At 37.1% G+C, this 12,457-nt stretch overlaps 1 protein-coding gene and 1 pseudogene across 15 annotated transcripts in view; one reads left to right on the forward strand and one right to left on the reverse strand.

The window, feature by feature from the left end:
* PCDH7 (protocadherin 7) overlaps positions 1-12,457 on the reverse strand; it is a 431,755-nt gene that overhangs the window by 302,904 nt on the left and 116,394 nt on the right. The gene's annotated exons all lie outside the window — the stretch shown is intronic.
* LOC103792083 (14-3-3 protein theta pseudogene) lies at positions 2,969-5,157 on the forward strand (annotated as a pseudogene).

Genomic DNA, 12,457 nt, shown 5'->3' on the forward strand with positions numbered 1-12,457 from the left:
TGAGCTGTGACTGGACCACTGCGCACTTCAGCCTGGATGACCGAAGGAGACCTTGTCTCTAAAGAATGAGAGAGAGAGAATAGATGGCAAACCATCCTATTTCCCATTGCCTTGTTACTTTACACCATGTTTACACTGACTTAAAAATGTGTTTTTAAGTTTCAAACACACCACAATGTAAGTGGTATAATTCCATAGCAAATTCACATATTATTTAAATGTATTATAAGCTAGGATCGGTTTTACTAGAAATGCAACTTCACTCCACAAGATATAAGCACATACTAAGCAAGTTTCCTAGAAATTTTCCAAGTTATGCTTCCATATCAAAATAAACATCTCACACTAACATTAGAAATAATTGTAAGAGACAATATTTCCATTAAATATGACATCTGAAAAGGCTAAAACCTCCTGTTAAAAATACCAATGTCCTTTTAATGGGTTTCACCTTTTGAAACCACTGTGTAATAAGACCCTCAAATTAAGTAGATTGCATTTTAGCTTAGATAAACTAATAGCACAATTAGAGCACCACATAATTCACCATTACTGCTCCAAAGGAAATCACTTAAGTATTTAAGCTCTTTAGAATAACTTCACTGATAAAGGGATGATAAAAATCCCCTGAAGATTAGTGGTTTTGGTGTCAGTAGAAGGGGAAAAAAGAAAAAGAAAATCAAAACAAAAACAAAACTCCCTTCATATTCAAAGATGTACTTTTGATGGACAAAATCATACACAGATTTTCAAGGACATCTGCTGTATTTCTCACCTCCATCCCCCTCAAAATGTCGAAAAGAGGTGGCAGGTTAGCCCACCTGATTGTAACCATGTGGAATGTAATTAGAGAGGTTAAACTTTAGTGATCTATACATGAATTTGCATTCTTTCCAATAACGACTACCACCATCCCTCAAATTTATATCTTTTTTTCTCTTTGAGAGGGAGTCTCACTCTGTCACCCAGGTTGGAGTGAGGTGGTGCAATCTTGGCTCGCTGTAACCTCTGATCCTCAGTTCAAGCAACTCTCCTGCCTCAGCCTCCTGAGCAGTCAGGATTACAGGTACCCGCCAGCTACTTTTTGTATTTTCAGTAGAGATGAGGTTTCACCATGTTGGTCAGGCTGGTCTCTAAGTTTATTTCATTAATATGCAGATTACAGTATGCTCAAATCCTTTTTGAAACAAAGATGGATATATCTACAGCAAAACATATACATGCATGTAAATAATGTGGTTGTATGACTAATTGATTTGGAGGAGGAGATATACAACTAGACTTTGGCATAAATTTTTTCTGAGCACCTTAACTCTGTATCTACTTTAGAAATGAGGAACAGTTTCAAGGAACAAGCTTGAAAATGCTAGAAAAGCTCTCAGTATGAAAAAGTAAGGTAACAAAAGTGTGCGCAAATCAATACCAACCTAGAATCCACACAGTTCACAGAGGCTTGATTTAAAAAGCAAGTATTTGAAAAGCTAATTTTTCTGATAATTACAGCTAAGTATACAAGAAAGAAACTTAATTTGTTGATCATACTTTTTGCCATTTCCACAGTGACAATTTTGCAATGAGAAGCTGAGTTTTTATTTATTTGTTTAGTAACATTACATAACACAGGAAAACTCTTAGTTTTTGGATGGTATTATTCATGCTTACTTCATATGCATTTATTTAATAGGAGTTAATACACACGTCTGCATGCCGCATAGGAGAACACTGTGCCTGGGAAGCATCTACAGGTAGCGATAACCTCAGAGTAAGCCACTTATTTAAATAATCTGACATTCTCAACTTTTCAGCTAAGAAACTCCCTGGACGCTGAAGACAAGAGAACCATACAGTGCAAGTAATTTGTAGTAGGAAACAGAAATTAATTGTCAAGATCTTGTTGACATGGTCATACTCCTCGTTACTGGGACTTTTTTTAACCGGTGAGACCCACAGACAAATCATCACTGCAGATGTACTCCTGAGGTTTTGAGAGCATTTTGAATGCCTAGGCACAGTGAAGTCGTTTCTGTCTGTAGGAGAAAGTGCAGCCTGTGTAAACTTAAACAGATTTCAGCACTGGTAAGAAGAGGCCATCCTGATCTTGATGAGAAGGTAAACTGCAATCTAGGCCCCAAAGTACCACAACTCTCTAAAGAACAAAATCTAGGTAGTGCAAGAGCAAGTCTGTTCTTTAAACGTGTTAAAATTCATTTAGATAGACGTTTGGTTTTTTTGTTTGCTTTATGTCTAATAGTGCACACATTGACAAAGTAAAGACAGAGATTAGAAAATGTGACAGTCTTTGTGAATAATCGCTACATCCTCAACTGGAAACATTATATCTATTTTATTTAAAGTTCTACAGCTGAAGCCAGGCAGGGTGGCTCACGCCTATAATCCCAGCACTTTGGGAGGCCGAGATGGACAGATCACTTGAGGCCAGGAGTTTGAGAACAGCCTGGCTAATATGGCAAAACCCTGTCTCTACTGATAACTAAAAAATTAGCAGGGCAGACGCCAACAGTCGCAGCTACTCGAGAGACCGAGGCAGGAGAATCACTTGAACTCAGGAGAGAATCACCAGAACTCCAGTCTGGGCAACAGAGTGAGACTGTGCCTCTAAATAAATAATAAAATTCTATATTTGAAAGATGGAATATGAAGAGGTAAATGTCCAGAAAAAGTTCTTGGTAGATTCGTAGAAATAAGATCAGTAGAAATAAGATATAATATTTAGCTCAACTGACACTTAAAAACTGTTCCCCAACTGTGCTCAAATTCTAAAAAAAAAAAAAAAAAAAAAAAATTGTTTATTCAATAACATTGAGACCCTAACATATATCAGTAGTAATTGCTATGGGTGCAGCATTGCATAAGACCAGGGGTAGATAGAAGACAATAGGATAGGGCAAGTTCGGCGCGTAATTGGGTGGCGGACCGCCCCTCGGCTCCCAGGTAGGCTGAGACTGGAGGGTCCTCGGCTAAAGCCAAAGGCAGATCAAAGTGGTGGGACTCGCGTCGCGGCTGTGGAGACGTGAAGCTCTTGAGTCTCCTCCCGCTCCGGGTCGGCACTCGCCCTCGCTCTCCTCGCCCTTCGCCCCGGCCCCGGCCCTGCGCCCGCCATGGAGAAGACGGAGCTGATCCAGAAGGCCAAGCTGGCCGAGCAGGCCGAGCGCTACGACGACATGGCCACCTGCATGAAGGCAGTGACCGAGCAGGGCGCCGAGCTGTCCAACGAGGAGCGCAACCTGCTCTCCGTGGCCTACAAGAACGTGGTCGGGGGCCGCAGGTCCGCCTGGAGGGTCATCTCAAGCATCGAGCAGAAGACCGACCCTCCGACAAGAAGTTGCAGCTGATTAAGGACTATCGGGAGAAAGTGGAGTCCGAGCTCAGATCCATCTGCACCACGGTCCTGGAGTTGCTGGATAAATACTTAATAGCCAATGCAACTAATCCAGAGAGTAAGGTCTTCTATCTGAAAATGAAGGGTGATTACTTCCGGTACCTTGCTGAAGTTGCATGTGGTGATGATCGAAAACAAACGATAGATAATTCCCAAGGGGCTTACCAAGAGGCATTTGATATAAGCAAGAAGGAGATGCAACCCACACACCCAATCCGCCTGGGGCTTGCTCTTAACTTTTCTGTATTTTACTATGAGATTCTTAATAACCCAGAGCTTGCCTGCACACTGGCTAAAACGGCTTTCGATGAGGCCATTGCTGAACTTGATACACTGAATGAAGACTCATAAAAAGACAGCACTCTAATCATGCAGTTGCTTAGAGACAACCTAACACTTTGGACATCAGACAGTGCAGGAGAAGAATGTGATGCAGCAGAAGGGGCTGAGAACTAAATCCATACAGGGTGTCATCCTCTTTCCTTCAAGAAACCTTTTTACACATCTCCATTCCTTATTCCAGTTGGATTTCCTATAGCAAAGAAACCCATTCATGTGTATGGAATCAACTGTTTATAGTCTTTTCACACTGCAGCTTTGGGAAAACTTCATTCCTTGATTTGTGTTTGCCTTGGCCTTCCTGGTGTGCAGTTACTGCTGTAGAAAAGTATTAATAGCTTCGTTTCATATAAACATAAGTAACTTCCAAACACTTATGTAGAGGACTAAACATGTATTTGGTATTTAAGTAATCTGAACCAGTTCTGCAGGTGACTGTTTTGTATTACTGTGAAGATACGAAAATGTAGTTAATTAAAATTTGAAGACTGTTCCACATAGCTTCTTAATTTCTACATTCCCTCCCTTACTCTTCGGGGGTTTCCTTCAATAAGCAACTTTTCCATGTATTCCTTTTTAGTAGGAATCCTGAAGTTTAAGACTGAATGGAAAAGCACTTGCCATTTCTGGCTAGGGGTAACAAATTGAAATGCCTCCTGTGCCACATAAGGAGGTCATGTATATCTGTGGCAACAGAGCGTTTCCTTATTCACTCTTCATTTGCTGCTGTTTAAGTTGACAACTTCCCTTCCCAATAAAAATTCACTTACACCTCCTGCCTTTGTAGTTCTGGTATTCACTTTACTATGTAATAGAAGTAGCATGTTGCTGCCAGAATACAAGCATTGCTTTTGGCAAATTAAAGTGCATGTCATTTCTTAATACACTAGAAAGGGGAAATAAAGCACACAAGTCCAAGGTAAAACTTTAGTACTTTTCCAGGCAGATTTGCGCACATGTGAGAGGGTGTCCAGTTTGTCTAGTGATTGTTATTTAGAGAGTTGGACCACTATTGTGTGTTGCTAATCATTGACTGTAGTCCCAAAAAAGCCTTGTGAAAATGTTATGCCCTATGTAACAGCAGAGTAACATAAAATAAAATTACATTTTACAAACCATTTACTATGGCTTTGTAACAATTGCATACCCATATTTTAAGGGACAGGTGAATTTACTACTTTCTAAAGTTTATTGATACTTCCCTTTTATGTAAAATGTAGTAGTGATACCTATATTTCTGCATTGTGCATTGTGACACACTTGTCTAGGGATGCCTGGAAATGTATAAAATTGGACTGCATTTCTTAGCGTGTTTTACTATAGATCAGTCTCATGGGCCATCTCTTCTTCAGATGTAAATGATATCTGGTTAAGTGTTATATGGAATAAAGTGGACATTTTAAAACTAAAAAAAAAAAGAAGACAATAGGATAAATAGGCAAATATCACAGAGTAGTATGAAAAAAATAAAAGAGAATGCTATAAAAATTATTGCAGGTATTCAGCATGCCCCCTACTGCTGTCCCTCTCATGGTTCTTCCTCCATAAAACCTTCATAGTAGTCTGCTAAACCATAAATTTTACCCTATGGCTTCCCTGCTAAAATTCTGTCATTGCCTCCTACAGAATATAAGCTAATACCTATGGTGTTCCAGATCCTTCACAACCCGCCTTCCCCACCTGCTCACATTCCAACCTCATCTTCCACACTAAATGTAATCATAGCACATCGTGTATAACTTTCATCATTAATTCACTGATTCATCCACTCACTGAATACAATGTTTATTGAGATACATATATGTGCTGGGGATATAATAATGAATGCAAATATCTGTGATTCCCCCACTAGAACTATGTAAAATCTAGTGTAGAAGACAGATACTAATCCAATTCCATGAAGAGACTGCCAATTTCTAATGTGAAAAGTGCTTCAAAAGAGAACATGATATCTCTTTTTTTTTTCAACATGTTTGTGGATGTTCTCCTGAGTATGGTGGTGAGTGTCCCCACCTGTCAAGTAACATGCTTTTCTTTTTTTTGAAAGGAGAGAAGGAAAGAAAGAAAAAAAAGGAGTGAAAAAGAGGAAGAAAGGAAAAAAAAGAGGGAGAGAGGATGGGAATATTGCTTTATTTGAAAAATGGGTATTAATAATGGCTGATCAATATTTTGTGTATTTAAGGTGGAGAATGTATATTTTGTGTATTTAAAATGGAGAGCTCTATAAATATTTATTAAGTTTACTTGTTCCAGATCTGAGTTCAAGTCCTGGATATTCTTATTAATTTTCTGTCTCATTGAGTCTAAATCTCTTTATGTGTCTTATGTATCCGGGTGTTAGGATCATTAGCTCTTATTGTTGCATTGATCCTTTTACCACTTTATTTTTGTTGCTTTGAAATCTATTTTATCAGATGCGAGAATTGCAACTTCTGCTTTTTATTTATTTATTTATTTTTGCTCTCCATTTGGTTGGTAAGTCTTTCTCCATCCCTTTGTTTTGAGTCTTTGTGTATCTTTGGATGTGAAATGGGTCTGGATGTAGCATACCGTTAGGTTTTGGCTGTATCTGTTGATTGGGGGATTTAGTCGACTTAAATTTAGGGTTACTGCCATTTGATGTTAACTGACTATTTTATCCATTTGTAGATATAAATTCTTCTTTATGTTGATGCTCTTTACTTTTTAGTATATTTTTAGAAAGGCTAATACTGATTGTTCCTTTCTATGTGTAATACTTCTTTCAGAAGCTCTTGTAAAGCAGGCCTGGTGGTAATAAAGTCTCTGAGTACTTGCTTGTTCATAAAAGATTTTATTTTTCCTTCAGTTGTGAAGCTTAGTTTGGCTGGATATGAAATTCTGGGCTGAAAGTTCTGTTCTTTAAGGATGTTGAATATTGGACCCCACTCTCTTCTGGCTTGTAGGGATTCTACTGAGAAATCTGCTGTAAGTCTAATAGTCTTCCCTGTGTGGGTAACCTGACCTTTCTCTCTGGCTGCCCTTAGTATTTTCTCCTTCATTTCAACCCTGGTGAATCTAACATTTATGTGCCTTGGGGTTGCTCTTCTTGAGGAATATCTTTGTGGTGTTCTCTGTATTACCAGGGGTTGAATATTGTCCTGCTTTGCTAGATTGGAAAAGTTTTCCTGAATAATATCCTGAAGAGTATTTTCCAGCTTGGATTCATTCTCTCTGTCACATTCAGGTACACCTATCAAAGGTCAATTAGGTCTTTTCACATAGTCCCATATTTCTTGGAGACTTTACTCATTCCTTTTTTATCCTTTTTTCTGAGAAAAAAAGAATAAAACATTTTATCCTTTTATCATGAGAACATGTTATCAATAAAATTCATAAAAAAGATATGAACCCCAGAGAAAATGATGATGAGGAACTTATTCAAATTTATCTTACTATGTTCCAGTTATGTATTTCTATGCATTCAATTAATTTGTGTGCTCCTTAATAAGTTATTTCTGAGTGCCCAAACCCATATACAGAGCACCATTTAAAATATTACAAGTAATAATGAAATTATTTCCAATAAATATATACCTCTTCCTACCACATTATAGATAGCTGAAATTGTTAGTAAAAGCAGAAGCAAAAGACCTGAGCCCAGATTTTATCATTGTCAAATGTGTTTTCCACATCAAATTCTCCTCTCATCCTCATACCCAACTCATATGACCAATGGCCTTTGTCTTTCTTCCTTCCACTTACTCTGAAATCATGTTCTCAGACTGTATATTCCTAAAAATGATAATAATATTAACCTGCTGACACCTCTTCTAGTGGTAAGGGTGTTAAATGTGTAGACCGGAAGATTATCTCTCTCAGGAGAATGTTAAATTTGATTATCAGTTTTAGGGTGCTAATATCCCCTTTATAAGTATCTCCAGATATTAGCCAAGATACACTGGAAATAATAAGGAGACAAAGATAAGTCAGAGTTAGATAATCCTGACCTTGCCAGGACAGTACTTGTCTATATCCTTATATTCTAGGGTATATGTATTATTTTACATTTTCACATATTCAGGGGGGTATCTCCAAACCCATATTTATAGGTCAAACATTCCAGCTACCACCTATTTCCATCTATTTGTGCTTAATGCTTAAGGCTGAAAATGTTTCAAAGAGATCATAAAATCACATCACGTCAGAAAAACAACTTTCTTAGAATGTCTGGAGGGTAATGCTTTAGATAAATTAAACTAAAACATCATATCAAGGAAGTTGCTGGACTGCAAAACATAATGTTCTTTTTAACTGAAAAGACAGAGCACAGAACTGCAGAACAGAAATGGCAGAGGCATTTAATTTTTTAATGTCTAAACAATTTAGTTCCTTGAACTCATTATAGCAAAATGAAATTTGAGAAATCATTTTCCCCATAAAAAACTCTGGAAAAATATATTACTAGGAAGCATATTATGAAGTCTTCAGGTCAAATATATAACTTTTTTCATTGTCTTTCTTTGTAACTGTCTTAATCTAAGATTATTATCTTGAAAAGAACCAAATTATACTCACAAATCAATGTTTCTTTCTTCAATTAAATTCTGCTTCTTTTACAGAGTACATTAGAAAAAGTAGTTTAGGCAGGTGCAGCACTTCAATGTATATATATCAAGATCAGCTGCATTGATGTAAATTCCACAGTCTTACATTTTAAGTGTATTTTTTAGTTGTCATTTAAAATGTTTTTAGCAAAAGAATCTGAATTCCCAAAACCTGGGTGCTTATGCATGGCAGTGTTTCCCTGTATATGAGAAAGCAAACTCTTGATTTTGCAGAAAAAAAAAAGGGCCAAATAAATTATATGAGAGCAACTGTATGCCCTTTTACAGCTAGAAGTTGGCTTTACACATTCCACGACTCATAAATAAACAGAAGAGTTCTGTGAACTATATACAGATGGCTGGGTCTACACTGGGAGGCTTTTGTAATGACTTTGGTTTGCTTCCCTGTTTTGCCATCTCTTAAAATATCTGCAAAAAAAATTTTGCTCTGCTCCTCAGAAATAGGACAAGTAGAATCCTGTAACTTGAGAATTTGCCCTCTGCGTGGTTGGGGCTTTATAAAGCTTGGAGAAATCCATTTTTTTTTCTCAGTATTGTTTGTATAAAAATATCTGCCCCCACAACTGGCATAAAAATGCTTTATGTTTGAAATATTTATTGTTTTATTTTAAAAGAATAATACAATAACGGAAGTATCAGATAGATGAAGCTGCAAGGTGGTCAAGGGAAGTAATAAGGCAAAGAGGGGAAAAATCCCGCAGACCACATAAAGGAAGAGATGAGATCAGCCACTTAAGTAAGCGAGTTTAAGGTTACCACACTGGCACTGAGCTAAGGCATTCCTGCCAAGCCCAAATGAGAAAAGAAGTGGAAAGAATAAGGACATCCGACAGAGCAAGGCAGGGAGATGAGGCATCAAAGTCAAGTGGAAATGCTAAGACAGCAGTTTTGTGTCTTTTCTTCCCCACAACTGATTATGGCACAGAAATCCTAGCAGGCAGATAAGGACATTAGATATTAAACAAAGAACTGAGCAAGAAATGCACACCAATATTTATTATCATTTCAATGGTGCAAATACTTTTGTTCAACTACCCCTACTCCTCCAAACACTTACATACCCATAACACAAACACACACACACACATGCACACTCATCATCATTACTACCGTAGCACCAATCATTTGCTTAGCTAATCATAAAGCCTCTTTCTCAACAGCAAAAGCCTAAGGGCTTTGGCAATGTAAAAAGTATTGGCATTTCTCTGATGTATATTCAAAAATCCACATTACAATTCTTAATTTAGCATGCATGAGTCAGCAATAGATATACCGTATCTTTAAAAAGACATGAAGGTTTCCAGTCAAGCCTTTTAAAGCTTTACAAATAGCATTTCAAGAAGGTTGAAAATGTAGACTAAGATAGCAGATGGCTTTTAGCACAATACTGCTCCAGGATCCTTTGATTTCATTACTTTTGCTTTAGATGGTGCTCTTTTCTGGTTTGTTTTGATGACTTTGTGGCCTAATGGACTGAAATCAGACAGTGAAGCTGAAAACCCGGAAGTCCTAATGACATACAGTGACTTATTGGGGGTGTGGGTGACCCTGGGTAAGTGTTACATTTCTGTCATCACGGTTTCTATGGCAAAAAATAAAAATCACCCTGACCCCCACAGGGATGGGCCTAACACACCAATAATTATTATTCAACTTGCGTAATACACAATCATACTTGTTTCCATTTATTATTTCGATGAACCACACCATTCCAGAAACTTAGCACATTTTGCAGTTTACACACAATAGCTATGCAAACTGTAGTCACCTCCATTTTACACATGAAGAAATTAGGCCCAAGAAATGTCAGGACTGAACTCACATCAGCTTGACTACAAGTCCCCTTCGCATTCCTTTTTGCTGTATTATCTCTATTAATTAATAATAATAATTAAGGTCCAAAATGCTTACTAATTTTTAATTATGTATGTATATATAGAGAGAAAGAATGCTATATAATACACAGCAATTATATAATTATAATTATATATACTACATATAATATAGATATATACTGTATATTTAGTAATTATTAATTGGAGAAACAATATTATAAGTTCAGGATGGCCTTTCATACTAGTGTTTTGTGGTTACTTGACTGTATTCAGTCTCTGCCTACTAGTGTAATATTTGAAAGTAAATACCTTAAAAAAAGGACAGAAGGAAGGAAGGCAGGAAGAAAGCAGGAAGATGCTTTTCTCCCTATAGTCCATAAAACAGAGTCTCAATGAGTGGATGAGTTGATTTCTAAGACAGGTTGGCTCCTGATCTGAAGGTTTTAGTCCTGGAAGCTAGACTTTTCTGCATTTACTGGTTCTCAGTTAAACTATTTTCCCTGTAAATCACTAGTCTGAACAGAAAATAAGATCCACAGTTCTTTCCGGTTCCAAGGAGCACATAGAGAGACCCAATCTGAATCTTCAATAAAGAAAAAATATATATAAAGACAGAAAAAAAAAGGAAAATAATACTTGGGCTGCCTGAGCTGCTCTAGCCAAGCCAGGAACTGGCTTGTTACATGAGTGCTGTTTTCCTAGATAAGCTTTCTGATAGATCACTTCCACGTGGCTTAATGCATTGTCTGTGTTTATTTTAAACAGGAAAAAAAAAAAAACCTCTAAAATGTGTTTGAGAAACATTGATAAGTTAAGAATGAGTCAAGGAATTTGACTGGAATGATTACAGCCACTTCTCAACACTAAGGTATCAAGAAAAGGTCTAATTTAAGTACATATCCCAAGAGTTCATTCCAGAAAAGGAAGGATCTAGTCATTGAGTTTTAAAAAAAAACAAAACTGTATCTCAAATTCCTAATTCTAGTGCCTGGGGAGAACCTCATGCCTATGGTTTCTTTAAAATGATGTTTTATTTTTTATTTCATTTTGCCTGCCATTCATTCGCAAAGGCCTCAAAGCACATTAGAACATTAATTTATAATACTTATGCATATGTAGCAGAATCCCCTAAGATTTTAAGGACTAACTTGCCAATGGAAAATAGGCCATATGGAGCACCCAGGCATTCCGTATACAACTGAAGTCGATTATCTCGCCTAGCCCCCAGCCTCAGCATGATGAAGACGATATTTGGCTATAATATTTTGGAAACTAACATGCTCTTGTGGATTGCCGATGCCAAATTGGAACAGAATTAGTCCCATGTAAGACATTAATGGAGTCAAACACTATAATGTTTTATATATATATATATATTTTAAAATAATTGATTACATATGTAAAATCAATTATTTTTAAGAAATGTACTTTGTTTAGTGTCTTATAGCAAAATTTCATTTATAGAGGCATTAATAATGGAGTGAGAGTTAATTTGTCAAAGTTTTCAGCTCACAAGTCTGTTGCCTTCAACTTATAAAACATTGCCTTTTCAGAGAATTCATGAAATTTTGTCAGTATGCAAAGGAGAAATTTATCAAAACTTTGTGTTTATTGACCTGAAGACAAATGAAACAGATATTGGTAAAGTGTACCCCATCTCTCTTCAGACTCTACATACTCCCTTATATTCTCGTTTTTTCTCCATGTTCAACTTTGTTTTTAATTTCCTTCCTTATTTGTAACATAACCAGCCTCTCAGGTGTCACAGTATGCCATATTTTTTTAATGACACAACAGGCTCACAGATAAAATGGTACGCAATTATCTCTGGAATGCTGCAGAAAAGAATTCCTTAAGCCTCTGGCTAGTTACAGAAGGGCTTACATTAATCATTCTCTCTCTGCATGCTTGTCTCCTCTTAGTAGTGTCCAATGTCAAGTCAGACAGTCCATGCAGGGCCCTGGATAGAACGTTAAAAGGGCATTACCACACACTGCAGGTGGCCAGCAGGAACAAAGTCCTTGGCCCAGAGTAATTTTAATAATTTCTGCACAGGTCTAATCCAGTGCTTTGGTGCATATTTCTCCTGAAATCTTTGTTATGCTACTTACCATACAATTACTGATTCAATGTAAAACAAAATTTAAAAGGCACAAGATGCAGTCCTTACATTCTTAACCACTCTAGATTTGTTTATCTGCCATGTAGTCCCCTCTTTTCAAAAATACTGACAACCAAAAGCTGATTTCTCAATGTTCAATGTTTCATATGTGTCTCAAGGAGGAGCCTCACTGTCC

The sequence above is a fragment of the Callithrix jacchus genome, chromosome 3, assembly GCF_049354715.1.
Source record: "Callithrix jacchus isolate 240 chromosome 3, calJac240_pri, whole genome shotgun sequence".
Lineage (NCBI taxonomy): Eukaryota > Metazoa > Chordata > Mammalia > Primates > Cebidae > Callithrix > Callithrix jacchus.